Source organism: Ovis canadensis, chromosome 16 (assembly GCF_042477335.2).
Source record: "Ovis canadensis isolate MfBH-ARS-UI-01 breed Bighorn chromosome 16, ARS-UI_OviCan_v2, whole genome shotgun sequence".
NCBI lineage: Eukaryota > Metazoa > Chordata > Mammalia > Artiodactyla > Bovidae > Ovis > Ovis canadensis.
In genome coordinates, this window is record NC_091260.1 from 36,229,972 (window position 1) to 36,257,117 (window position 27,146).

The following is a 27,146-nucleotide window of genomic DNA, read 5'->3' on the forward strand; positions in this document are numbered from 1 at the left end:
GAGAATTAAGATATAAAGCACTTAGGAAAATGTCTAGCGCATAGTAAGCACTAAATGTTTGTTATTATCACCTTGATGTTCACACATAGTAAACCTTACTCATAGAAATTACTGCCATGACATCCCTGAATGAGACGGAACAACATGACAGAACTCTGTGGCTAGAAAAGGCTTTTCTCCAAAGCCTCTCTCAATACAGTTTGATAAGCTCAAAATGGTCTTCCCTGGAGGCTCACTGGTGAATATCTGCCTGCAACGCAGGAGACACGGGTTCCATCCCTGGGTCAGGAAGATCCTTTGAAGGAGAAAATGGCAAGCCACTCCAGTATTCTTGCCTGGAGAATCCCTTGGACAGAAGAGCCTGGGGGGCTACAGCCCATGGGGTCACAAACAGTCGGACGTGACTGAAGCGACAGAGCACGCACAGCAGCTCAAAATAATGAAAATCATTAGAAAGCATTTATGAGACATGTAGTGAGGTGACAATGCGGCCTCATGAAACAATAGACTTTCAGCAAAACAGACTTAGGCTTCAGTCTCCACAAACACATTTCTGTGTGTCCACGGCCAGTTGTTTGAACTCTCAGGGCTTTTGCTTTCTAATATATAAAAAGGGAATGACAACAGTTTCCACATTGGTTTATTGCAAAGATTAATTGGGACATAAAGTACCTAATATGGTGAGTTCCTGTCACATAGCTATGCTCAAGAAAATGGTCACTGTTATGATTACCCTTGTTAGTCAGGCATTGAAAATTTGTCTCTGATCAGTTAGAGAATGCAGCATAATGTATTCCTACCTAGAAAAAAATGATCTTTAAAAAGAAAATCAAAATCACAGTCTAAATGGTTTAGAATAGCTTTCTGCATTTGAAGTTGGATTATTTAGTTCATCTGTACAGCCCATGAGGTCGAAAAAGAGTCAGGCACAACTTAGTGACCAAACAAAAAAACAACAAGCTAGTCATTAGATTTAAAGATAGTCCCTGGTGGCTCAGAGGTGAAGAATCTGCCTGCAATGCAGGAGATGCAGGTTCGATCTCGGAATCAGGAAGATCCCCTGGAAGAGGAAATGGCAATCCATTCCTGTATTCTTGCCTGGAAAACACCAATCCATGGGGTTGCAAAAGAGTCAGACATGACTAGAAGACTAAATAACAAGCAACAACAGCTTTCTTATCATCTCCTACCAGGTAAACACTGCAGAGCTATTGCTCATTCTTTTATTTCTTGTTCTGCCTTCACATACGCAGCAAAAGACAGGATATGGAAAAACATTTGTGATTATGATGTTAAGAGGTAAGAGAGTTTAAGAGAAAGGAAAGCATGAAGAAAGCCAAAGGGGGAGAGATGTGTGACAGGGGTCCTGCCTCCCACAGCTGCACAACGCACTACTGGGTGAGCCACAAAAGAAGTTTGGTGCCAGGCAGCTTTTTCAGTTTCCCCCTTTATTTACCACAATAGAGAGTGTGGCCTACCTTGAATGTCGCTGGGAAATTTTCTACGTGACCTCTGAGGCTCAGTCCCAAGTCAATCAACCTCTGGGAAAATATCCCATTCTAAGCTCTGGCCTAGGTGGTAGTGTTGTTTAGTTGCTAAGTCGTATCCAACTCTTTTGCAACTCCATGGACTGTAGACTCCCTGGACTATAGTGAGTTGCCATTTCCTTCTCCAGGGTATCTTCCCAACTCAGGGATCAAACCCATGTCTCCTGCACTGATAGGCAGGTTCTTTATCACTGAGCCACCAGGGAAGCCCCTGGCACAGGTACTTGAGAGCAAGTTTTCATCTAGTTGATCTTTCCCCTCTTCTACCCACACAGCAGATATCGGACTAAAGAAGTAGACACTCTTCATTCCAGTATGAATCCAGTATGACTTTATTCAGGTCAACACCTATGACTGTGTTGGCCAGTGTAAGAAGAGGAAGCCTAGATTTGGAAGAGCTAACAGCTTTATTCTGGCATGTTAAAATATTTTAGTATTCATTCCAAATTATGCTTTTTCTCTCTGCACTCCCCTTTTACTAAATTTTCCCCATTGCTTTAGAAAAATTAGTTCATCATTAGCAGAGAATCAAGTTGTCAGACTCTTAACGTCCAAGTTCAGACGATTTGACCCAGGTATAAGACAGAAGGACTTGGGAAAAGTGTATGCTGATCAGTTTTAACTGCCCCTCTACTAACATCAAGCTCCCATCCATTCCCATCTTCAGACTAGATAAAGACTTTGCAAGTTGAGGATCACAGAAGTGGATAAATGAGGGTAAGCAAGAGAATTCAAGGTACTGAAGGTATAAGAAAGTGTCCTTCACTATGCCCCTTACCTTGAGGTTGGCTCCAAGGTGGGGCAAGATGATGAAGGCTCATGATGCTGTCAGGAATCTATTACTGTATGAAATCCTGGGAGGCAAGAGCCTAGTAGATGCTTCTTAGTGTACAAGGTTGTGACAGTGGTGAGTTAAAGATGACCACACAGCAGGCCGCAGGTAGGGAGAGCCTGAGACAGCCTTTCTAAATCTCTAGCAGCCCCAGAGAAGCAGAGGCAAAGAGTTAAATGCCCCTCTGCCCCCAAAAAGGGCACAGAATTTAGTTGACAAAAGGCCCAAGAGGCTACGTAATTGAGACAATGAGTCATTAAAGTGAAAAGTGGCATGGAGTGTACATCAAGAGTCCGGTTGGGCCAAAGATATCTCCATAGGTGGCTAATGTGGGGGCGATGACACCTAAGCACAGGGCTATTGCTTATCTCAACAGATGTCAGGGCATGTCAAAACTGAGGACAGAAGCCCTCTCCTACTGACGCAGAAGTCAGCTTATTCTGGAAAAAAAGGAGGAGATAGTGGATAATGCCTAGAATTGTTTGCATTCTTTTTCTGTGAGTTTCTCAGGGCCTAGAGCTGGGAGAAGTCAGAAAAGACTTCTGGAAGGAGGATATAACTCCCAAGATATTGAAGGAAACTGATCAAGTTAGATAAAGAGAATGAGGAAGGCAGGGATAGGCCAAGGGAGCAGCATCAGCTATCTTTGCTTGGCATGGAAGCAGGAAATTGTATGCTGGAGGCTGGCCCGGGCACCATCAGCAAACTGGTAATGTGATGGCTAGGAGTTATATTAGAGATAAGGTTAGAGAAGTGAGTAGAGGTCAGGTGAAGGGGGACTTTTATGACTTACAAAAGGGGCTAAGGTAATAGGAAGGCATTGACAGACCCTCAAGAGTGAGATGGTCAGATTTTCAGCACTGTGCATTTGGATGTGAGGGTTTCATTCTGGATATTTACTGCTTCCTAACAAAACTTCAGTTCAGTTCAGTTCATTCACTCAGCCGTGTCCGACTCTTTGCGACCCCATGAATCACAGCACGCCAGGCCTCCCTGTCCATCACCAACTCCTGGAGCCTACTCAGACTCATGTCCATCGAGTCAGTGATGCCATCCAGCCATCTCATCCTCTGTCGTCCCCTTCTCCTCCTGCCCCAAATCCCTCCCAGCATCAGAGTCTTTTCCAATGAGTCAACTCTTCACATGAGGTGGCCGAAGTACTGGAGTTTCAGCTTTAGCATCATTCCTTCCAAAGAAATCCCAGGGCTGATCTCCTTCAGAATGGACTGGCTGGATCTCCTTGCAGTCCAAGGGACTCTCAAGAGTCTTCTCCGACACCAAAGTTCAAAAGCATCAATTCCTTGGCACTCAGCTTTCTTTATAGTCCAACTCTGACACCTATACATGACCAAAGGAAAAACCATAGCCTTGACTAGACGGACCTTAGTCGGTAAAAAATGTCTCTGCTTTTGAATATGCTATCTAGGTTGGTCATAACTTTTCTTCCAAGGAGTAAGCCTCTTTTAATCACATGGCTGCATTCACCATCTACAGTGATTTTGGAGCCCCCCAAAATAAAGTCTGACACTGTTTCCACTGTTTTCCCTTCTATTTCCCATGAAGTGATGGGACCAGATGCTATTATCTTCGTTCTCTGAATGTTGAGCTTTAAGCCAACTTTTTCACTCTCCTCTTTCACTTTCATCAAGAGGCTTTTTAGTTCCTCTTCACTTTCTGCCATAAGGGTGGTGTCATCTGCATATCTGAGGTGATTGATATTTCTCCCAGCAATCTTGATTACAGCTTGTGTTTCTTTCAGTCCAGCATTTCTCATGATGTACACTGCATACAAGTTAAATAAGCAGGGTGACAATATACAGCCTTGACGTACTCCTTTTCCTATTTGGAACCAGTCTGTTTTTCCATGTCCAGTTCTAACTGTTGCTTCCTGACCTGCATACAGATTTCTCAAGAGGCAGGTCAGGTGGTCTGGTATTCCCATCTCTTTCAGAATTTTCCACAGTTTATTGTGATCCACACAGTCAAAGGCTTTGGCGTAGTCAATAAAGCAGAAATAGATGTTTTTCTGGAACTCTCTTGCTTTTTTGATGATCCAGCGGATGTTGGCAATTTGATCTCTGGTTCCTCTGCCTTTTCTAAAACCAGCTTGAACATCTGGAAGTTCACGGTTCACGTATTGCTGAAGCCTGGCCTGGAGAATTTTGAGCATTACTTTACTAGCATGTGAGATCAGTGCAATTGTGCGGTAGTTTGAGCATTCTTTGGCATTGCCTTTCTTTGGGATTGGAATGAAAACTGACCTTTTCCAGTCCTGTGGCCACTGCTGAGTTTTCCACATTTGCTGGCATATTGAGTGCAGCACTTTCACAGCATCATCTTCCAGGATTTGAAATAGCTCAACTGGAATTCCATCACCTCCACTAGCTTTGTTCGTAGTGATGCTTTCTAAGGCCCACTTGACTTCACATTCCAGGATGTCTGGCTCTAGGTGAGTGATCACACCATCGTGATTATCTTGGTCATGAAGATCTTTTTTTGTACAGTTCTATATATTCTTGCCACCTCTTCTTAGTATCTTCTGCTTCTGTTAGGCCCATACCATTTCTGTCCTTTATCGAGCCCATCTTTGCATGAAATGTTCCCTTGGTATCTCTAATTTTCTTGAAGAGATCTCTAGTCAAATCTCTAACAAAACTTAGTGACTGAAAATAACAAACACTTTACTATATCTCACAATTTCATGGGTGAGAAATTTGAGCAAGACTCAGTAAGGCAGATTTTCTGCTATGTGGCCCTGATTGGCATCACAGTAATATTCGCCTGGCAGCTAATACAGTTTGAAGGTTCTAAGGTGGCTTTATTCACATGCCTCTTGCCAGGACATGTGCCTGGTGCCTGGTCCCTCTCCATGTCACCTCAATCCTCTCCATATGGTCTAACAAGGCAGGGGGACTTATAATGATAGCTTAGGATTTCCAGAGACCAAAGTGAAAGCTCCTCTAAAAGGCTAGCCCACCCAAACTGGCATACCGTCACTTTCTCTGCACTCTATTGAATAATCAGCGCAGTACTCAAGCCTATGTAAGTGAGAAAGGAGGAGAATAGACCTCATCTTCCACAAATGAGTATTAAAAAATTTGTGGCCATCTTTAACCCACCACAGTCTGAAGATGTGAGATCGGAGGTAGAGAAGAGTACAGAGTTTCTATAATTCCCAGTTCCTGAAGTATTTGTGCAGGGAATATTCCCTGAATGGGCTTCCCTGGTAGCTTAGTCATAAAGAATCCGCCTGCAATGCAGGAGCCGCAGGAGACACGGGTTCAGTCCCTGGGTTGGGAAGATCCCCTGGAGGAGGGCATGGCAACCCACTCCAGTATTCTTGCCTAGAGAATTCCATGGACAGAGGAGCCTGGTAGGCTACAGTCCATGGATTCAGGTCGCAAAGAGTCGGACAAGACTGAAGCAAAGAAAGCTCTCTTACTTTATTATAATTAATGATTTATTTACTCCCTCTTTCTCTCATTAAATTTTGAGGGAAGAAAAATATGTATCTTGTTTAGATCCAAATCTAAGTGTCTGATACATAGTTGATACTCAATAAACATTTATGGAAAAAATAAACTGAATAAATTGAAATCCCCTTAATTTCTGGGTCTTTAGGACACCAGAGCAGCCTCCTGTTTGATATAATTTCCTTCACCAGATACAGATGTTCTAATTGACTTAAGAACTGCTTGAATTGAATGTATAAAAATAACACTCACTATGAACATTTACATGAAGAACTTTGAGGTTTTGCTGGCTGTATTAGTCTTCTAATGTGGATAACACCAGCCTCTAGTGGAGGCAAGGCTCTTGTCAGAGGCTCTGGAGGAAAAGAAGGGCGGGAGAGTGGCCTCCTTCACATTTACCTGGGAGTCTCCACATGCCTTCTCTAGGAACCTTGGGGGTACTTGGCACTTAACAGCTCCTCCCCCAAACCTTCAGGCCCCAAGTTGCCCACAGCTGATGCAGCATTGATTTCAGGATACCAGCAGCATTCTTGGAGCATTGCATCCTGATTGCAGGATACCAACCTGAGGATCTCCAAGTAGCTGAGTGATACTGGGTATCACGGCCACCAGGGCAGGTCCCAGGGGACCAGATTGGTATGTTGCATTGCCCATAGCCAAAGTGTCATCACGCCACACAGCAGTGCCCTTGTCTCCAAGCCCCAGCAGCAGAAGGTTGATCAGTCCTTCCTGGCTCAGCAGGGCCCCGCACAGGGCCATACTATGTTGGGGCAAGTGTCCCAGGAGCCTATAAGTACAGGCCCGCTCAGAATTCTACTAAAAACTTAGCACCTGCAAACAACACACATTTATCTCACAGTTTCTATGGGTCAGGATTCCAAGCACAGCTTGACTGGATTCTCTCCCTTGGGTCTCCAAAGGTGGTGATCAAGTTGTTGGCTGGGGATGCTGTCTCATTTGGGGTTTGACTGGGGCAGGATCTCCTTTTGTTGGCAGAACTCAGTTCCTTGAGGTTGTAAGACTGAAGGCTTCAGTTTTGTACTAGCATTTGGCCAAAAGCCACCCTCTGTTCCTTGACACATGGATCTCTCTATGTGGTAGCTTGTTCATCAAAGCTGGCAAGGGAGAAATAAAGAGTCTCTTCACAAGATGAGCACTATAATCTCATGTAATACAGAGGCCATGACATGGAAATTTGATTTTTCAAAGCCACAATGAAGAGACTAGTAAGACGGCACTAAAATCTATGCAACATAGTCACACATATCCCTTTACACTCCTGGGAAGAAAATCACACCAAGAGCACTGGGAAGCAGGGAGTCAGAGAGTTCACCCTACGAGTCTGCTTACCATGCTTCTTACAGCAACATTATGATTCTCATAAAAGTAAATATGAGGTAGATTCGCTTTCTCTCCAGTAATTGGACTCTGAAACAGATTTCCATTTGTTATTTGTTGATCATGGAAAATGATCAACCTCTAAAATTCTAGAGAAAAATCAGGACAGTTTTCAGGACATTCCAGTTATCTCAGAAAGTGGTGTTATTTAATTTTTGCCTTTTCATCAGGCACTGCCATCTTCCCTTGAGGAGACAGACACGCATTTGCCTAAGCCACCATTGAATGCAATTAGTATCAGATCTTTATCCAAATCCTAACCAAGGGGCTGGGAATTCTTACCCACACAAGCCCACAAAGCACATATTTTTAAACATTCATGTTGGTACTTTCTCACCTATCTGGTTTTAGTATAAGTATCAGACTTGGAGCTAAAGAATGTATTTTGTAACTGAGGAGGATTCCTTCAAACAAGGGCCAACATAGGAGAGCCCTTTCTTCTGTAGGAGTTGTCAGAGTAAGCAAAAAGAAAATCTGCTCCAACTCCTCAGGATGGTGTTCCAAAAGCAGTCTGGGCCATCCCAAAGCTATGGTCCCAATGCCTGACTTCTTTATCCTATATGTGTGTCTAGGAACAGCATGAACCTAACTGCTACTCATTCCTGCATTAGCCTTTCCTTCTCTGGAGCCAAACTGCCTGTGAAAAAGGTAATACATTATTGACCAGTGCAGGGCCATTTGACAGGGTTTCCCAGAAGTCCAGCGTTATAAGAAGCTAGACTCCCTCTGCTTCAATTTGTGTTGTTTGCCCTTCGACAGTTCAGTTCAGTTCAATCGCTCAATTGTGTCCGACTCTTTGTGACCCCATGAATCGCAGCATGCCAGGCCTCCCTGTCCATCGCCAACTCCTGGAGTTCACTCAGACTCATGTCCTTCGAGTCAGTGATGCCATCCAGCCATCTCATCCTCTGTCATCCCCTTCTCCTCCTGCCCCCAATCCCTCCCAGCATCAGAGTCTTTTCCAATGAGTCAACTCTTCGCATGAGGTGGTCAAAGTACTGGAGTTTCAGCTTTAGCATCATTCCTTCCAAAGAAATCCCAGGGCTGATCTCCTTCAGAATGGACTGGTGGGATCTCCTTGCAGTCCATGGGACTCTCAAGAGTCATCTCCAACACCACAGTTCAAAAGCATCAGTTATTAGGCGCTCAGCTTTCTTCACAGTCCAACTCTCACATCCATACATGACCACTGGAAAAACCATAGCCTTGACTAGATGGACCTCAGTCAGCAAAGTAATGTCTCTGCTTTTGAATATGCTATGTAGGTTGGTCATAACTTTTCTTCCAAGGAGTAAGCGTCTTTTAATTTCATGGCTGAAATCACCATCTGCAGTGATTTTGGAGCCCCCAAAAATAAAGTCTGACGCTGCTTCCACTGTTTCCCCATCTATTTCCCATGAAGTGATGGGACCAGATGCTTTACCTTCATTTTCTGAATGTTGAGCTTTAAGCCAACTTTTTCACTCTCCACTTTCACTTTCATCAAGAGGCTTTTTAGTTCCTTTTCACTTGCTGCCGTAAGACGTTCGACAGAGTAGTACTTATTTCATTTCAAACTCTCTTGCTTTACTGTAGTTATTCATAAAATGAAATCAAATAAGAAATAACATTAAGACGTTTCTGCTAACATCTCAATTTTAAAATGACAGTCATAAAACTCTGGTATTACAGGTCTGAATATGGTCAGAAATAATATGAGTGGCCTTCTAGTAACTAGGAGGGAGGAGGAGGGGCTTTTTGAGGTTCTGGTCATGTTCTGGTTCTTGATGGAGATGCAAGTTATATGGCTGTATTCAGTTTGTGAACATTTTTCAAACTGTACCCTTATAGTATGCTCATTTTTCTGAATATATATTATCCTTAAGTAATATTTTAAGTGTTTAAGTGATTTTGAGTTGATCTTTGTGTATGGTGTGAGGATGTGTTCTAACTTCATTGATTTACATGTAGCTGTTCAACTTTACTGTCTGAGCCACTACAGAAGCCCAGACTTTCGCAGTACTTCTTGCTGAAGAGACAGTCTCATCTTCATTGTATTAATATATTCTGGCCTCCTTTGCCAAAGATTAATTGACTGTAGGTGTGTGGGTTTATTTCTGGGCTCTCTATTCTGTTCCAGTGATCCATATGTCTGTTTTTATGCCAATACCATGCTGTTTTCATTACAGTAGCTTTGTATTCAGTAGCATTTTTGAAATGGAGATGTAATGTTGCTAAATTTTGTTGCCATAAAGTGAATCTTTCCTGTTTTCCAGCTTAGAAATTTACCTACAACTTAAGTTCATATTTCATTATAAGCTTCTTTTATTAAGTGGATTACAATGTGCCTTAAATAGCTTCATTTTGAAATATATATTGAATTAATTACATTTAATTCTTTTCAGTGAGTTAGATGCTATTAGGTTCCAAAGATTTTAACACATACAACAATACTGTCTCCAGTTCTTTGAGCTGATGTTTAATTTTTTTAATTTTCCAAGGTTTTATGCTAATAATGAAAAATATAAAATTACGAACAAAGCTAGTGGAGGTGATGGAATTCCAATTGAGCTATTTCAAATCCTGGAAGATGGTGCTGTGAAAGGGCTGCACTCAATATGCCAGCAAATTTGGAAAACTCAGCAGTGGCCACAGGACTGGGAAAGTCAGTTTTCATTCCAGTCCCAAAGAAAGGCAGTGCCAAAGAATGCTCAAACTACTGCACAATTGCACTCATCTCACACGCTAGTAAAGTAATGCTCAAAATTCTCCAGGCCAGGCTTCAGCAATACGTGAACCGTGAACTTCCAGATGTTCAAGCTCATTTTAGAAAAGCCAGAGGAACCAGAGATCAAATTGCCAACATCCGCTGCATCATGGAAAAAGCGAGAGTTCCAGAAAAACATCTATTTCTGCTTCATTGACTATGCCAAAGCCTTTGACTGTGTAGATCACAATAAATTGTGGAAAATTCTGAAAGAAATGGGAATACCAGACCACCTGATCTGCCTCTTGAGAAACCTATATGCAGGTCAGGAAGCAACAGTTAGAACTGGACATGGAACAACAGACCGGTTCCAAATAGGAAAAGGAGTATGTCAAGGCTGTATATTGTCATCCTGCTTATTTAATTTACATGCAGAATACCTCATGAGAAATACCGGGCTGGAAGAAGCACAGGCTGGAATCAAGATTGCTGGGAGAAATATCAATCACCTCAGATATGCAGATGACACCACCCTTATGGCAGAAAGTGAAGAGGAACTAAAAGGCCTCTTGATGAAAGTGAAAGAGGAGAGTGAAAAAATTGGCTTAAAGCTCAACATTCAGAGAACGAAGATGATGGCATCTGGTCCCATCACTTCATGGGAAATAGATGGGGAAACAGTAGAAACAGCATCAGACTTTATTTTTGGGGGCTCCAAAATCACTGCAGATGGTGATTGCAGCCATGAAATTAAAAGATGCTTACTCCTTGGAAGGAAAGTTATGACCAACCTAGATAGCATATTCAAAAGCAGAGACATTACTTTGCCAACAAAGGTCCGTCTAGTCAAGGCTATGGTTTTTCCAGTGGTCATGTATGGATGTGAGAGTTGGACTGTGAAGAAAGCTGAAAACCAAAGAATTGATGCTTTCTCCAACTGTGGTGTTGGAGAAGACTCTTGAGACTGCAAAGAGGTCCAACCAGTCCATCCTAAAGGAGATCAGTCCTGGGTGTTCACTGGAAGCACTGATGCTGAAGCTCCAATACTTTGACCACCTCATGCGAAGAGTTGACTCACTGGAAAAGACCCTGCTAGTGGGAGGGATTGAGGGCAGGAGGAGAAGAGGATAACAGAGGATGAGACGGCTGGATGGCATCACCGACTCGATGGACATGAGTTTGAGTAGGCACCAGGAGTTGGTGATGGACAGGGAGGCCTGGCATGCTGCGATTCGGGTCACAAAGAGTCAGACACAACTGAGCAGCTGAACTAAACTGAGGGGACTGAACCTGGTAAAACAGGACCAAAAACTTAGAAGAAGGGAAACTTTTAAAAGAATAAGATTGTTCTTGGGCATTCGGAAGAGAGGAAAAATTTACTCAAAAATGATGGTCCAGGTTTTTCCAGGGAATATTGAAACAAATCTCTGCAATAGTGTTGGGATAGAGCTGCTAGTTTAGGGAACTAGGATATAACGCGGAAAAGGTGCCATGGCTGAAGGTCAAGGGAATTGAAGATACTAGTGAGTTCAGTTCAGTTCAGTTCAATTTAGTTCAGTCGCTCAGTAGTGTCCAACTCTTTGTGACCCCATGAATCGCAGTACGCCAGGCCTCCCTGTCCATCACCATCTCCTGGAGTTCACTCAGACTTACGTCCATCGAGTCAGTGATGCCATCCAGCCATCTCATCCTCAGTTGTCTCCTTCTCCTCCTGCCCCCAATCCCTCCCAGCATCAGAGTCTTTTCCAATGAGTCAACTCTTGGCATAAGGTGGCCAAAGTACTGGAGCTTCAGCTTAGCATCATTCCTTCCAAAGAAATCCCAGGGCTGATCTCCTTCAGAATGGACTGGTTGGATCTCCTTGCAGTCCAAGGGACTCTCAAGAGTCTTCTCCAACACCAAAGTTCAAAAGCATCAATTCTTCAGCGCTCAGCCTTCTTCACAGTCCAACTGTCACATCCATTCATGACCACAGGAAAAACCATAGCCTTGACTAGACGAACCTCAGTCAGCAAAGTAATGTCTCTGCTCTTGAATATACTATGTAGGTTGGTCATAACTTATCTTCCAAGGAGTAAGCGTCTTTTAATTTCATGGCTGCAGTCCCCATCTGCAGTGATTTTGGAGCCCCCAAAAATAAAGTCTGATGCTGTTTCTACTGTTTCCCCATCTATTTCCCATGAAGTGATGGGACCAGATGCCATGATCTTCGTTTTCTGAATGTTGAGCTTTAAGCCAACTTTTTCGCTCTCCTCTTTCACTTTCAAGAGGCTTTTTAGTTCCTCTTCACTTTCTGCCATAAGGGTGGTGTCATCTGCATATCTGAGGTGATTGATATTTCTCCCGGCAATCTTGATTCCAGCTTGTGTTTCTTCCAGTCCACCGTTTCTCATGATGTACTCTGCATAGAAGTTATATAAGCAAGTTGACAATATACAGCCTTGACGTACTCCTTTTCCTATTTGGAACCAGTCTGTTGTTCCATGTCCAGTTCTAACTGTTGCTTCCTGACCTGCATACAGATCTCTCAAGAGGCAGGTCAGGTGGTCTGGTATTCCCATCTCTTTCAGAATTTTCCACAGTTTATTGTGATCCACACAGTCAAAGGCTTTGGCGTAGTCAATAAAGCAGAAATAGATGTTTTTCTGGAACTCTCTTGCTTTTTCCATGATCCAGCGGATGTTGGCAATTTGATCTCTGGTTCCTCTGCCTCTCCTAAAACCAGCTTGAACATCAGGGAGTTCATGGTTCATGTATTGCTGAAGCCTGGCTTGGAGAGCAACTAAAATGGTTAATAAAGGGGTTCTCAGAGTTTAGGAAAATAAGAGAAGGTGGGAAGTAACTGATAAACCATGAGAAAAAAGATTGGAGGTCACACTAAGGACAAATGACAGACTCAAGAGGCAGAAGGTGGGTGGCTGTGGGTAGAGAGGGAAACTCACAATCCAAAATTTTGCAGGTAGTGTACTTTCATCTGATGACTAGCCTCAAGGTGTGGCTACACGTGTGGGTTCCTGATATAGAGTGAAGTTGAAGATGACTGAAAAAAAGAAAGATGAGAAATTGTGAGGTCAGGGTGCTAATGAGTCATTATTGGGGATGCTGAAATCATTGGGTCGATGAAGGACTTGGGGATAGTTCAAGGCTGACACAGAGTTTCAGAAACACAGTTGGGCACAGGCAGGGAAGTGGATGGCCAACCTGGGCAGGGCCAGATTTATGCAAACAGCAAGGCAGGCAGTTGGTCTTTAAAATTTATCACCTTTGTTTGTTCTGTAGCATTATCCCTTAGTTTTGTTCATTTACTCTCAAATAGCCTCCAAGTTCTCATGTTGTCCTCTCACTGTACAGTTTCCCCCTCTGCTTCTGCTATATCTAAAATCCTGAATAAGTCTCAAAGCACAAATGGAAAGTTCTCAATTGTTATATCACTTTTTCCCACTTTTCTTTGCATTTTACAGGGTATTCTAATGACAAATCCTTATCCTGAAAGTGGTTGTTTCAGGACCAGTACCTTACAGAAGTTTTGCAAAGTCATGTAAGTCCAGCCCAGGGGAGATGAGCTCTTGCTATCCTGAAAAATCTATCTCCAATATTGATTTACTGTTTTAGCCAAGGACTTTAACCATTCCCAGGGCTTCCATGATGGCTTGGCAGTAAAGAATTCTCCTGCAACGCAGGAGATACTGTTTGACCCCTGGGTCAGGAAGATCCCCCGGAGGAGGAAATGGCAACCCACTCCAGTATTCTTGCCTGGAAAACTCCATGGACATAAGAGCCTGGCAGGCTATAGTCTGTGGGGTTGCAGAGTCAGACATGATGAAGTGAAGCACACAAATTAACCATTCCCCACAAAATGTGAGTTTTTTATGGGTTAGTGTTAGCCAATATAAAGATATCCACAAAAGAACTAACTCAGTTCTTTGCTTTCCTGCCTAGTGTACAATACAGGCTAGTGTGCTGTGAAATATTGATTCCCTCTATCTACTTCTATGCCAGAGAAGTATTGTCATTTTCAGTATACACTGCAATACAAACAAAAAGGTTGAGGAAGCACTTTCATAGTAGACATTCAAGAAAGACAACAGAAGATGTTTATTGAGCATCTACTGTGTGCCAAACATTTCATGTATTTTAGTTCATTTAACCTTGGTAGCAATTCTGTTAGGTTGCTACTGTCAACTACAAATTGGCATTTGCCGTCTATCTCTACACAGATTAAATCATTTATGGCTGCAGCTGCTGATTTTCAACACCTCCTGAAAGGAGTTCAGGAGGTCAGAGCAGAAATGAGGCATTCTGTGCTCTGGGAAAAACTGGCAGGACAAGTCTTCAGATGGTTAGGTATTTTCAGGAGCTGATTTCAAGAGCCCAGTTCTTATATCTCTTCATATCTAGAAAAGCACCAAAATCCTTCCTGGTGATGACTGTTCCTTGTGACTAGCAGAAACCTGCAAAAAAAAAAAAAAAAAAAAGTGCTTTAGCCCATGTACTCCCCTTTCACCAAAATCCCGGGTATATGGACCTTTCCCCTACCTCTTTGAAGCAGTTTCTCAGAGGTATCTGAGGTGCTGTCTCCTGCGCTATTGTCTTCTGCTGCTGCTGCTAAGTTGCTTCAGTCGTGTCCGACTCTGTGTGACCCCATAGATGGCAGCCCACCAGGCTCCTCCATCCATGGGATTTTCCAGGTGAGAGTACTGGAGTGGGTTGCCATTGCCTTCTCCGGTGCAATTGTCTTCATTTTGCCCCAAATGAAACTTAACTTGCAACTCTCACATTTTACACTTTTTTAAAGTTGACGGTACTGTTTTCTTCTCATTTGATTGAAGAATCTGAGAAGACCTGCCCAAGTTCATAGACATGGAAGGTAGCAGCACCAGTATTCAAACCCATGCAATTTGAAAAGAGAAAATACACTTAACTGGTATATAGTGCCCCTAAATAAATGTCCATTAGATCTAAATGAAATTTTTAAGTTTTTTTGTGTGTGTGCCTGTGGCTGTGTTGTGTCTTTGCTGCTGCATGGTTTTTTCTCCAGTTGTGGCGAGCAGGGGCTACTCTGTAGCTCTCTAGTTGCAGTTCGCAGGCCTCTTATTATGGTGGCTTCTCTTCTTGCAGAGCATAGGCGCTAAGGTGTGCAGGCTTCAGTAGTTGCAGCACATGAGCTCAGTAGTTGTGGCTCCCCAGCTCTAGAGCACAGGCTCCATAGTTGTGGCACACAGACTCAGTTGCTCTGTGGTACTGGAGTGGGTTGCCATTAAGCCCCAAATATTTTTTTTTAATTTTCATTTTTTAAATTGAATAATACTTTATTTACAATGTTGTGTTAGATTCAAGAGTATAGCAAAGTGATTCAGTTACATATACTATTTTTTTCAGATTATTTTCCCTAATTGTTGGTGTTCAGTCACTAACTTGTGTTCAGCTCTTTTAAACCCCATGGGCAGAAGCACACCAGGCTTCCCTGTCCTCCACCATCTCCCTGAGTTTGCTCAAACTCATGTCTGTTGAGTCTGTAATGCCATCTAACCATCTCATCCTCTGTCGCCCACTCTCCTCTTGCCCTCTATCTTTCCCAGCATGAAAGTCTTTTCCAATGAGTTGGCTCTTCGAATCATGTGGTCAAAGTATTGAAGCTTCAGCTTCAGCCCTTCCAATGAATATTCAGGACTGATTTCCTTTTGAATTGACTGGTTTGACCTCCTTACAGTCCAAGGGACTCTCAAGAGTCTTCTCTAGCACCACAGTTTGACAGCATCATTTTGGCGCTCAGCCTTCTTTATAGTCCATCTCTCACATCCATACATGAGTACTGGAAAAACCATAGCTTTGACTAGACAGACCTTTGTTGGCAAAGAATGTCTCTGCTTTTTAATATGCTGTCTGGGTTGGTCATAGCTTTTCTTCCAAGGAGCAAGTGTCTTTTAACGTCATGGCTGCAGTCACTGTCCACAGTGATTTTGGACACCAAGAAAATAAAATCTGTCACTGTTTCCACTTTTTCCCCATCTTTTTTCCTTGGAGTGATGAACAGGGTGCCATGATTTTAGTGCGGTTTCTTTTTTCCCATGATCTTAGTTTTTGAATGTTGAGTTTTAAGCCAGCTTTTTCACTCTCCTCTTTCACTTTCATCAAGAGACTCTAGTTCCTCTTAACTTTCTGCCTTTAGGGTGGTATCATCTGCATATCTGAGGTTGTTGATATTGACTGTAGTTCCCTGTGCTACACAGTAGGTCCTTGGTTATCTGATTTATATATAGTAGTGTGCATATAAAACTCCTAGTTTATCCCCCCTCATTTAACATTTTATAAGTTTGTTTTAAAATAAATATACCCATAAATGGCTGAGCTAGGATACAATCCAGTCACTCTCTGGAGGTTAGATATAGGATGACAGGAAGCAGCAAGAACCAAACACACAATGGAGCTTTGTCTCTTCTGCAGCACAACTCCCGAGCTGCCCTGGGACTCCCTTAGCTGGACACAAAACAGGCCCATTTCCCTGTGTTTTAAAAATTATCTGATCAACTAGGAGATCATAATTTGCTTTGTGTTTTACTGTATCTGAATCCTCAATTTAATGAAAAACGTTACAATTGTTAATTTATGGGTATAATTTGTTCAATTATTGCCCTCCAATAGCCTGCCATTTTTCCACAAAAGGCGCTGGCCTTGGGTTTTTCTTGATACACACAGACACACACACACCATTTATCTTTTAAGCTTCTCATCTTACTTTGAAAACAATATACATCAAAGTGAGCCTAAAGGTTCATTTCCCAGACCACTAGCGGGAAAGAGAAAGGTTGTAATGAAATTTGTTTTTATTTGGTATTTTTGTCACAGATTGGAAGTACAAATTGCACGAAAAACTAGTTTCTTGGCGTGTCACCAACTCTGAGGTTCTCTGATCGATCACACCCAAACATATTTATTAACTTAAAAATATATATCATGGCAAGGTTCTTTTACGTAAGGCTTGGAGCCGAAGCCGCCACAATCTGCGGTAATCTCACATGGAATCATTGTCACCGAGCCCTTCACATTCCCTGAGGAACTCCCACGCTTCCCCAGTCCCCAAGGACAGCCGGCAGTCCCTCGCGGCTCCGAGGTCCCTGGGGAAGGCACTGAACGCAGGCCAAAAGAGCCTCGGCAAGAAGTCAGGACGGACGGCACGGGTAGCACCCGGGCTTTAGTTCACGACCCCGTTATTCCACGGAAAAATGGAACATTCCGCTCCTTCCGCCCGCAGAGGGGAGGTGGGGGAACCCTTCGATCTAGTCTGGGAGAGGCGACGCGGGCGCAGCCACCGGAATCCGGGACGCCAGGAACCGCGTTACGGGAATAGCAGCCGCTCGGAGTACCGCCTCCTCGCCTTCGGGCTACCGCTGAGCCAATGCCGGAGCGCGCCGAGTATCACAGAGGCCAATCAGCTTACAGAGTCCAAGTCCGGGGGCGGGGCGTTACGGGGCGCCGCGGGGCGGGGTCAGGGGGCGCCTTGCCCCGCAGCGGGAGGAGGGACGCGTGCCGCGTCTGCTGGAAGGTCCCGGGAGCTAGCCGGAGCTGAGGCCAGGAGCCGACAGGCCCGCGGAGCCGCGCGGGGAAGGCCCGGGCGCAGCTGAGCTTGCGGCCGCGGCTGCTGGCCGACGGAGTCGGCCGGGCCAGGCGCCGAGTGGGACGTGCTCTGTGGAGACGCGGAGGAGCGAGTCACCGCGGCCTGAGGTGAGGAGGGGCCTTGGCCGGGTTGAAGGGCCGTGTAGCCGGACGGTGAGGGCTGCGTCGGGGCGGCCGGGTCAGGGGACTCGAGGGGCCATCCTTCTCCGGGAGAGGGGCGCCCCGACAGCGCGCGCCCCAAACTTCTTGTTACCCCAGCCTGGAAATCCCCACATTCCTTTCTCTCCCTGTTCCCACATCTCCGAATTTGATCTCCACAAGTTTATCACCTAGATTTCCCAACGCTAAAAAAAGCCTCACTTACACACAAGTACACACGCACAAACCACACACACACCCCTTCTTAAGCCTCTAGTTTCCAACACCTTTCTTGACTCTACCCCTTTTGGCTACCAAGTCCCCGGTTTCCCCCGGTTCCTCTTCTATCTCCCTTAAATTCCATTAGCCCCGCACTTGACCCTTCATTTTCATCTCGGAGATTAATTTCCTTTTCATCATTGTAACGCTTCAACATTGCTGAAAGTTACACCGTGTACTAAAATTCCTCACTAATGCCTCTTTTCATCTTTTGATTGCTTACAGAGCCAGGCCCTAATGAACCCCACATATCACTGTGTCCTAAAGGCGCCGGATTTTTAAAAAATTATATCACCCCTCCCCCAAGTTTAAAGATCATTCCAAGCAGCAGAGTTCTGTTTTTCAGTATTTTTTCGAATTGAAAAAGAACAAAATCACAGCTTAAAGATAAGACCTGCCACTTTTGTTCTTTTCTTCTTCCCATTTCGGTTTAATTTGTGTAGTATTGGGCATTTCAGCGATTATACTGCTTTAAAATAATTGTTAGGATGCCAGGATGAAATTCTAAAAGATTGGAGTGTTTGGTTTAGTCAGTACAGTAAACAAACCCTTTAGACTGTGTGACTGCCAGCTTCAAGTTGGAACAACTCTTAATTTGAAATTACTGACTCAGATCATCATATGAGCCATTCGCCATTATCATAATTTCTTAAATTCATGTTAATTCCTATTTGGAAGTATTTTTGAACTGTAAACTGGAATACTACAATTATAGAACCAACTTGCTATTAAGTTAAATTGTGCTTTCCAAATATTTCTCTTTGGGGACAATTTTGAATACTTGTTTTTAATCACAAGTGGAAGAAAAAATTACTGGATGGAGAAAGTGTCATAAAAGATGAATTTTGTGGTAGAATTTTTGCTTCATCCCAATTCTGTATTATTGACTCTACATGTTTAATTTTCTCATAGGTAATTTAGAATATATGTGGCTAATTTAATACATTTTCTTGTGTACTGAAAAATGTGTTCAGTTATTTATGAATTACCATATTTTCAATTTATTTAAAATTTTTCCAAGGGAATTTACATTTCAGTTAAATGTTAGGGTGGATGTCGATTGTCCTATACCTGTGAAATTGATGTTTCAGTACGCACTTTATAAAGAAGGAAACTAAAGCTCAGTGTCCCTTTGAAACCTAGACCTGTAATTCCAAATCCTGCACTCTCAATCAGTCATTTTGTCATGCTAACACGTTTCTCCTAAAGGGTCCACTGCTACAATTTGGGAAGAACTCCCCAAAATTCCTCTGCAGGGAGGGTTTTTTTCTCCCAGAAGCTATTTGAGAGCAGCTTATTTTAATGGGAGTCAGAATTCCCTGGCGCTGATACATTTGCAGTTTGGCTCTTAGAGAAGCATGGAATGTTCTCCCAGTCTTCTCCATTTCTTTGATTGCAAAGACATTTTGATCAGAGTTGAAGTTTCTACTGAGCTTTATTATTTTGCATAACAAGTACTACGCACTTAGTAGTTACTGTAGGAACTCAGAAAGGTGCATAAATTGTCCTTAGGACCTTCAAAGAGTTTACAGCAATTGGGTAGACATTTTGTGAAAAACAAGAAGGATGCAAGGTAGTTTTAATTAAATGCAGAGTGATACAGAAGATGCTATAAATATCCAGATTAGGCAGTAATCATTTATGGGTTGAAATGATCAAAGGATTTACCAGAGGTCATCAACCTTGAAAACTGGGTAGGTGGTGGTTTAGTTGCTAAGTCGTGTCCAACTCTTTCAACCCCGTGAACTGTAGCTTGCCAGGCTCTTCTGTTCAAGGGATTTTCCAGGCAAGAATACTGGAGTGGGTGAAACCTGGGTAAGATTTGGATAAAGGGAAAAATGAAAGGAGCCCATTCCAAATAGAAGTCAATGTGGAAAGGGTAAACAATAATCAAGGTATAGTAATCATAGTAGTACAATGTGTGTGTAATGCTTATTTTGTGTCAGTCACTGTTTTGAACACTTTGCTTATATTAATTCATTTAATCTTTATAACCTTATAAAGTACATCTTATTATTTTCTTTTTATAAGGAAAGAAGCCAAGGCATAGAGAGCTTAATTAACTCACCGGGTGCCACAGGGCTGTTAAGTGGTGGTAGTTATTGTTCATTTGCTAAGTTGATTCCTACTCTTTGCAGACTTGTGAACTGCAGCAAGCCAGGCTTCCCTGTCCTTCACTATCTTCCAGAGTTTTCTCAAACTCGTATCCATTGAGTCAGTGATGCCATCCAACCATCTTATCCCCGGTCACCTCTTTTTCCTCTTGCCTTCGATCTTTCCTAGCAGCAGGGTCTTTTCCAGTGAGTCAGCTCTTCACATCAGGTGGCCTAACTGTTGGAGCTTCTGCTTCAGCATCAGTCCTTCCAATGAATATTAAGGGTTAATTTCCTTTAGGATGGACTGGTTTGATCTCCTTACTGTCCAAGAGACTCTCAAGAGCCTTCTCCAACACCACAGTTTGAAAGGATCAGTTCTTCAGTGCTCAGCCTTCTTTATGGTCCAACTCTCACATCCATCTATGACATCTGGAAAAACCATGGCTTTGACTAGATGGACGTTTGTTGACAAAGTGATGTCTTTGCTTTTTAATACACTGCCGAGGTTTGTCATGGCTTTTCTTCCAAGGAGCAAGTGTCACTTAATTTCATGTTTTCAGTCACTGTCTGTAGTGATTTTGGAGCCCAAGAAAATAAAACCTGTCACCGTTTCCACTTTTTCCCCATCTATTTGCCATGAAGTGATGGGACTGGATACCATGATCTTAGTTTTTGAATGTTGAGTTTTAAGCCAGCTTTTTCACTCTCCTCTTTCACCTTCATCAGGAGGCTCTTTAGTTCCTCTTCTCTTTCTGCCATTGAAGTGGTATCTTCTGAGGTATATCCAGAATTTATACCTAGACATCCTGACTTCAGAATCTGAGCTCCTAAAGCTGGTAACTATACTACTTCTTCATATAGTATACTTGAGTGACAGCTGGAATAATATGGCCATTCCAGGAGGTCTTTTAAAACCCACTCTTAATTGTCCACTGTGTGCTTCAGAGGGCTTCCCTGTTGGCTCAGTGGTAAAGAATCCACTTACCAATGCAAGAGATGTGAGTTCAGTCCCTGGGTCTTGAAGATCTGCTGGAGAAGGAAATGGCAACCCACTCCAGTCTGCTTGTCTGGGAAATCCCATGGACTGAGGAACCTGGCAGGCTGCAGTCCATGGGGTTGCAAAAGAATCATAAATGACTTAGCGACTAAACAACAGCAACAGTGTGCTTTAAAGTTTGTTAGATTCTCAGGATATGAAAAATATAAACAAAAATTACAATGCAAATGCTGTGGATCCTGTTAGGGAACTGTATACAAGTGCTTTGGGAGCAAAGATGTTTATGGGAGTGGGGAGGAATTCCACAGAAGAGATAATGTTTCTTCTGAATTATAAACAATTAGTACAAAGCAGAGTTTGGGGAAAGATATTTCTAGAGTCAAGGAATAGCATTTGTGGAAGCACACTCTGAAAAACAGTATGTTAGAGAAAGCAGTAGTTTGCTGTGACTTGAGCTTAAAGTCTGTAAGGGCAGCTAGTAGGGCATGACATAAGGAAAGAGCAAATTGTGTGGCATGGTAAAGTTAAGTAAAATGAAGAGCTTAATTATTTGCTTTGCATTTAGGAAACTAGAAAAATAATTTCAGCGTGATCAGAGTAGAAACCAGATTAATTGCAGTTTTCTCTAGAGCTTAAGGGCAAAATCTGAGTAGAGGGTTTTGGTTTTTCTTAAGAATAGATTTAAATATTAAAAAGGAGAAATTGGACAAGCACACTGAAACCAAATTTTCAAGTTCTCAAATAGCTAAAATATTGGGCATTATTATTCACCCTTTAAAAAGCTATGAGGAAAAGAGTGACAAGTTTGAAATAGGTTTAGAGATATTTCACCCATCAGTAATAATATTCAGAATGAGTTGGAGGGAAGAAAGAGACCAGAAGGAGGAAGGCAGTTTGTAAGAACTGAGGTAATCAGTGCTTGAATTAGGTTGGTCATGGTAGAGGGTAGAAAAGAAAAAACAAGTGGGAAAGATTATGAAAGAAGATTAAATAGATTTGTAACTGAGAAAAGCTAGAATGTAATGTATAGGCAAGAGACAATGAGAGACCCTACTGTAGAAAATTCAAGAAGGATGTAATTTTGGATGAGGATTCTCTGATAGCTCAGTTGGTAAAGAATCTGCCTGCAATGCAGGAGACCCCGGTTTGATTCCTGAGTTTGGAAGATACCCTGGAGAAGGAATAGGCTACCTACCCACGCTAGTATTCTTGGGCTTCCCTTGTGGCTCAGCTGGTAAAGAATCCGCCCGCAATGCGGGAGACCTGGGTTCGATCCCTGGGTTGGAAAGATCCCCTGGAGAAGGGAAAGGCTACCCACTCCAGTATTCTGGCCTGGAGAATTCCATGGACAAAGTCCATGGGGTCGCAAAGAGTCGGACAGGACTAAGTGACTTTCAGAAAGCACTGTGATTTTTTTTTTTAAGTGGGTTCATTTATGTATTTATGTGTGTGTTGAGTATGTATTTTTAGATCTATTAAACTTATTTGAGTTACAGGCAGAATATCCAAGATGATGATATATAACTGAACTTAGAAGGAAGATATCAGAATATTTGAAATTATTTTGTGTGAAGGTAGCAGTTGAAGTCATACATTTTCAAAGTTGGTGCTTTAAAAGAAGAATAGAAGTCAAATAATTTTGGGTACATGCATATCCCAGAGACAGAGGAGCCTAGTGGGCTGCCGTCTGTGGGGTCGCACAGAGTTGGACACGACTGAAGCGACTTAGCAGCAGCAGCAGCAGCATAGCCAAAAGATAAGACCTAGCAGAGAATGCTGTGAATGAGACAGTAAAGTGAATAAAGGAAAGAATTCAACCACACAATATGGATGCATAGAAACTGAGAGATATGAAAATTAATAGGAAGCAGAGATAATCAATGTGAAATGCTTCAGAATGTTTGTGATATTGTTTAAATGGCTACAGTCTCTTTTTTATTCTATTTATCATATCTTAGTGCAATTTCATGAGAAATATTAGCCAATTAACATGAATAAGAGAGCTCAATCCCTTGAAATGTGGTATATTATGGATTATTGTTTTAAAGCTGAATGTATATATATCCATAGAAGGAGCTTCATTCCGTTTAGCACAATGAATCTGTTGCCCTGTGAAAATTTGAAAATTCTGCTTCTAAATTCTCATTTGCTTTTGACCCAAATTAACTAGTTTCACCATTTGCTCTAAGATAGATTGGTTTTATCATTGCCTCTGAATAATGCATTTCATATTGGTCTTCTGTGCAGTCTGTTTTTGTTTGGATGTTCTGTGGTATGTGTTCCCCTATAGTAATAATTTGTAAAAGGCTTTCTCCAACTCTAAACTCAAAAATATACTCGGTATTTTCTTCAGTAGTCCTACAATTTTGGTTTTGCATTTAGATCCTTAATCAGTCTGGGATATATGCTCTTTATTCTTTTGCTTGTGAAACCAGTTGTCTCAATGCTATTTACTGAATAGTCCTCTATTTCCCCAGTGATGTCAGTAGTTTTTTTTCCCATAAAATATTAAATTCTTATACACACAGAGACACACACATACACACTTGTGTCTGTTTCTGGACTTTTTGTTTTATACCTGATTTAATTGTTCCTATGCCAATGCCATGTTTTAATTACTATAACTTTATAGTAAGTCTTAATAAATATAACATCAAGTATTCTGTTTATTCTTTTTGAAAATTGGCTTCTGGCTGTTCTCTATATGTAAAATTTTAAGTTGGTTTGTAAAGTAAACCACATTGCAAGATAAATTAAAATTGTATTGCATTAATATATTTGTGAAGAACTGATGTGTCTATATGTGTGTGTGTATATTTTTTCTTTCCATGGTGTTTAGGTCTTACTAATGAACAATTTTTAGTAAAGTTTTATAGTTTTCTCCATAAATTTCTTGCACTGCTCTGATTTTCCTGTTTTGCCTAGATATATTTTATTATTTTAAATGCTATTGTCAATAGGATTTTTGTTTTCTGTTACATTTTCTAACTGGATATTGCCAGTGTATGGGAGAGGGATTTTTTTCATGATCTTTTTGTTCAACTGTTATGTTATGCTTTCAGTCGTCCTAGTAGTTTGTTAATTGATTCCGTTTGTTTTCATATCATCTACAAGTTTTTCTTTTTCCATTTTTATATCTTATCAGTTTATTATTTTTTGTTTAAGTCTGCTAGAACAATGTTGAATAAATGATGACTCAAAGCATCTTGTTTGAAGCCTGACCTTAATAGGAATGCTTCTAATTTTTATCTTTAAATATGATGTTTACTATAGGTTTCTGATTAAGTACTGTGGCAGAAACAGCAAGAGCAGCACTGCTAACAGCTGTTACTGTTTATTGAGTATGAGGCAAATGGATTCTAAGCAGTCTGTGTGTGCTGACTTATTTACTCTTGACATTTCAGTAGGTGGTGGTATTATCCTCATTTTTATAGATAGGGAAAATGAAATTTAGAGCTAATAAATAACTTGCTTAAGATGTTTTTACAAAAAATAGAAGATCTAGAATTTTAATACAGGCAGTCTGATTATAGAGTCCATCCTCTTATCTACTTCATCAAGATAAATATCCATTTCTTTCAGTTTTAGTTTTCAGTACTTTGTTGTTATTTAAAAATTTTAACTGAACAGTTGTTGAATAGTATGAGATGCTTTTCAGGCATCTAGTGCAATGGTTGTGTTGTTTTCTTTTTAATCTTTTACTAAATCTAGGGGATAGCATTGGTGTATTTTCTTGTGCTGAAAGATATTTGTGTTGTTTAGGCAGAATACTTCTTCAGTTCAGTCACTCAGTCATGTCTGACTCTTTGTGACCCCATGGACTGCAGCACGCTAGAGTTCCCTGTCCATCACCAACTCTCAGAGCTAGCACAAACTTATGTCCATGGAGTTGGTGATGCCATCCAACCATCTCATCATCTGTCGTCTCCTTCTCCTCCCTTCGATCTTTCCCAGCATAAGGGTCTTTTCCAGTGAGTCAGTTCTTCACATTAGGTGGCCAGAGTATTTGAGCTTTGGCTTCAGCATCAGTCCTTCCAATAAATATTCAGGATTGATTTCCTTTAGGATGGACTGGTTTGATCTCCTTGCTGCCCAAGGGACTCTCAAGAGTTTTCTCCAACACCACAGTTCAAAAGCATCAATCCTTTGGTGTTCAGTTTTCTTTATGGTCTGACTCTTACATCCATATATGACTATTGGAAAAACCATGATTAGACAGACCTTTGTCAGTAACATAATGTCTCTGCTTTTTAATATGCTGTCTAGATTTGTCATAGCTTTTCTTCCAAGGAGCAAGCATCCTTTAATTTCATGGCTGAGGTCACCATCAACAGTGATTTTGGAGCCCAAGAAAATAAAATCTGTCACTGTTTTCATTGTTTCCACATCTGTTGGCCATTAAGTGAAGGGACCAGATATGATCTTTTTTCTGAATGTTAAGTTTTAAACCAGCTTTTCACTCTCCTCTTTCACTTTGATCAAGAGGCTTTTAAGTTCCTCTTTGCTTTCTGCCATAATGGTGGTATCATCTGCCTATCTCAGGTTACTGATATTTCTCCCAGCAATCTTGATTCCAGCCGGTGCTTCATTCAGTGTGGCATTTTGCATGATGTAATCCGCATATAAGTTAAATGACCAGGGTGACAGTATACAGCCTTGACGTACTCCTTTCTCAATTTGGAACCGGTTTGTTGTTCTATATCCGGTTCTAACTATTGCCTCTTGACCTGCATAAAGATTACTCAGGAGGCAGACAAGGTGGTGTGGTATTCCCATCTCTTGAAGAATTTTTCACAATTTGTTGTGATCCACACAGACAAAGGCTTTAGCGTAGTCAATGAAGCGAAAATAGCTGTTTTTCTGGAATTCCCTTGCCTTTATCTGATCCAACAGATGTTAGCAATTTGATCTCTGGTTTCTCTGCCTTTTCTAAATCCAGCTTGAACATCTGGAAGTTCTCAGTTCACATACTGGTGAAGCCTGTCTTGGAAAATTTTGAGCATTACTTTGCTAGCATGTGAGATGAGTGCAATTGAGTGGTAGTTTGAACATTCTTTGACATTACCTTTCTTTGGGACTGGAATGAAAACTGGCCTTTTGCAGTCCTGTGGCCACTGCTGAGTTTTCCAAATTTGCTGGCGTATTGAGTACGGCACTTTCACAGCATCATCTTTCAGGATTTGAAATAGCTCAACTGGAATTTCCTCACTTCCACTAGCTTTGTTCATAGTGATGTGTTGTAAGGCCCACTTTACTTCACATTCCAAGATGTCTGGCTCTGGCTGAGTGATCACACTATCGTGGTTTCTCGGTCATTAAGATCTCTTTTGTATAGGTCTGTGTATTCTCACCATCTCTTCTTAATATCTTCTGCTTCTGTTAGGTCCATACTGTTTCTGTCCTTTATTGTGCCCATCTTGCATGAAATGTTCCCTTGGTATCTCTAATTCTCTTGAAGGGATCTCTAGTCTTTCCCATTTTATTGTTTTCCTCTATTTCTTTGCATTGATCACTGAGGAAGGCTTTCTTATCTCTCCTTGCTATTCTTTGGAACTCTGCATTCAAATGGGTATACCTTTCCTTTTCTCCTTTGCTTTTCACTTCTCTTCTTTACTTATCTTTTTTTAAGGCCTCCTCAGGCAGCCATTTTGCCTTTTTGCATTTATTCTTCTTGGGGATTGTTTTGATCAACGCTTCCTATACAATGTCATGAACCTCTGTCCATAGTTCTTCAGGTACTCTATCAGACCTAATCCCTTGAATCTGTTTGTCACTTCCACTGTGTAATCTTAAGGGATTTGATTTAGGTCATACCTGAAGGGTCTAGTGGTTTTTTCCTACTTTCTTCTATTTAAGTCTGAATTTGGCAATAAGGGGTTCATGATCTTAGCTACGGTCAGCTCCTGGTCTTCTTTGCTGATTGTATAGAGCTTCTCCATCTTTGGCTGCAAAGAATATAATCGATCTGATTTCGGTATTGACCATCTGGTGATGTCCATGTGTACAGTTGTTTCTTGTGTTGTTGGAAGAGAATGTTTGACCTGTGTCTTCTCTTGACAAAACTTTGTTAGTGTTTGCCCTGCTTC

General features: G+C 41.8%; 1 protein-coding gene across 1 annotated transcript in view; it reads left to right on the top strand.

Moving 5' to 3' along the window:
* Nucleotides 1-17,187: 17,187 nt before the first annotated feature.
* The window catches only part of IL6ST (interleukin 6 cytokine family signal transducer), a 68,687-nt gene continuing 58,728 nt past the window's right edge, over nt 17,188-27,146 (top strand). The window contains exon 1 of the mRNA XM_069556512.1: nt 17,188-17,658. The gene's annotated coding sequence lies outside the window, so the exon portion shown is untranslated. The remainder of the gene's footprint in view (nt 17,659-27,146) is intronic.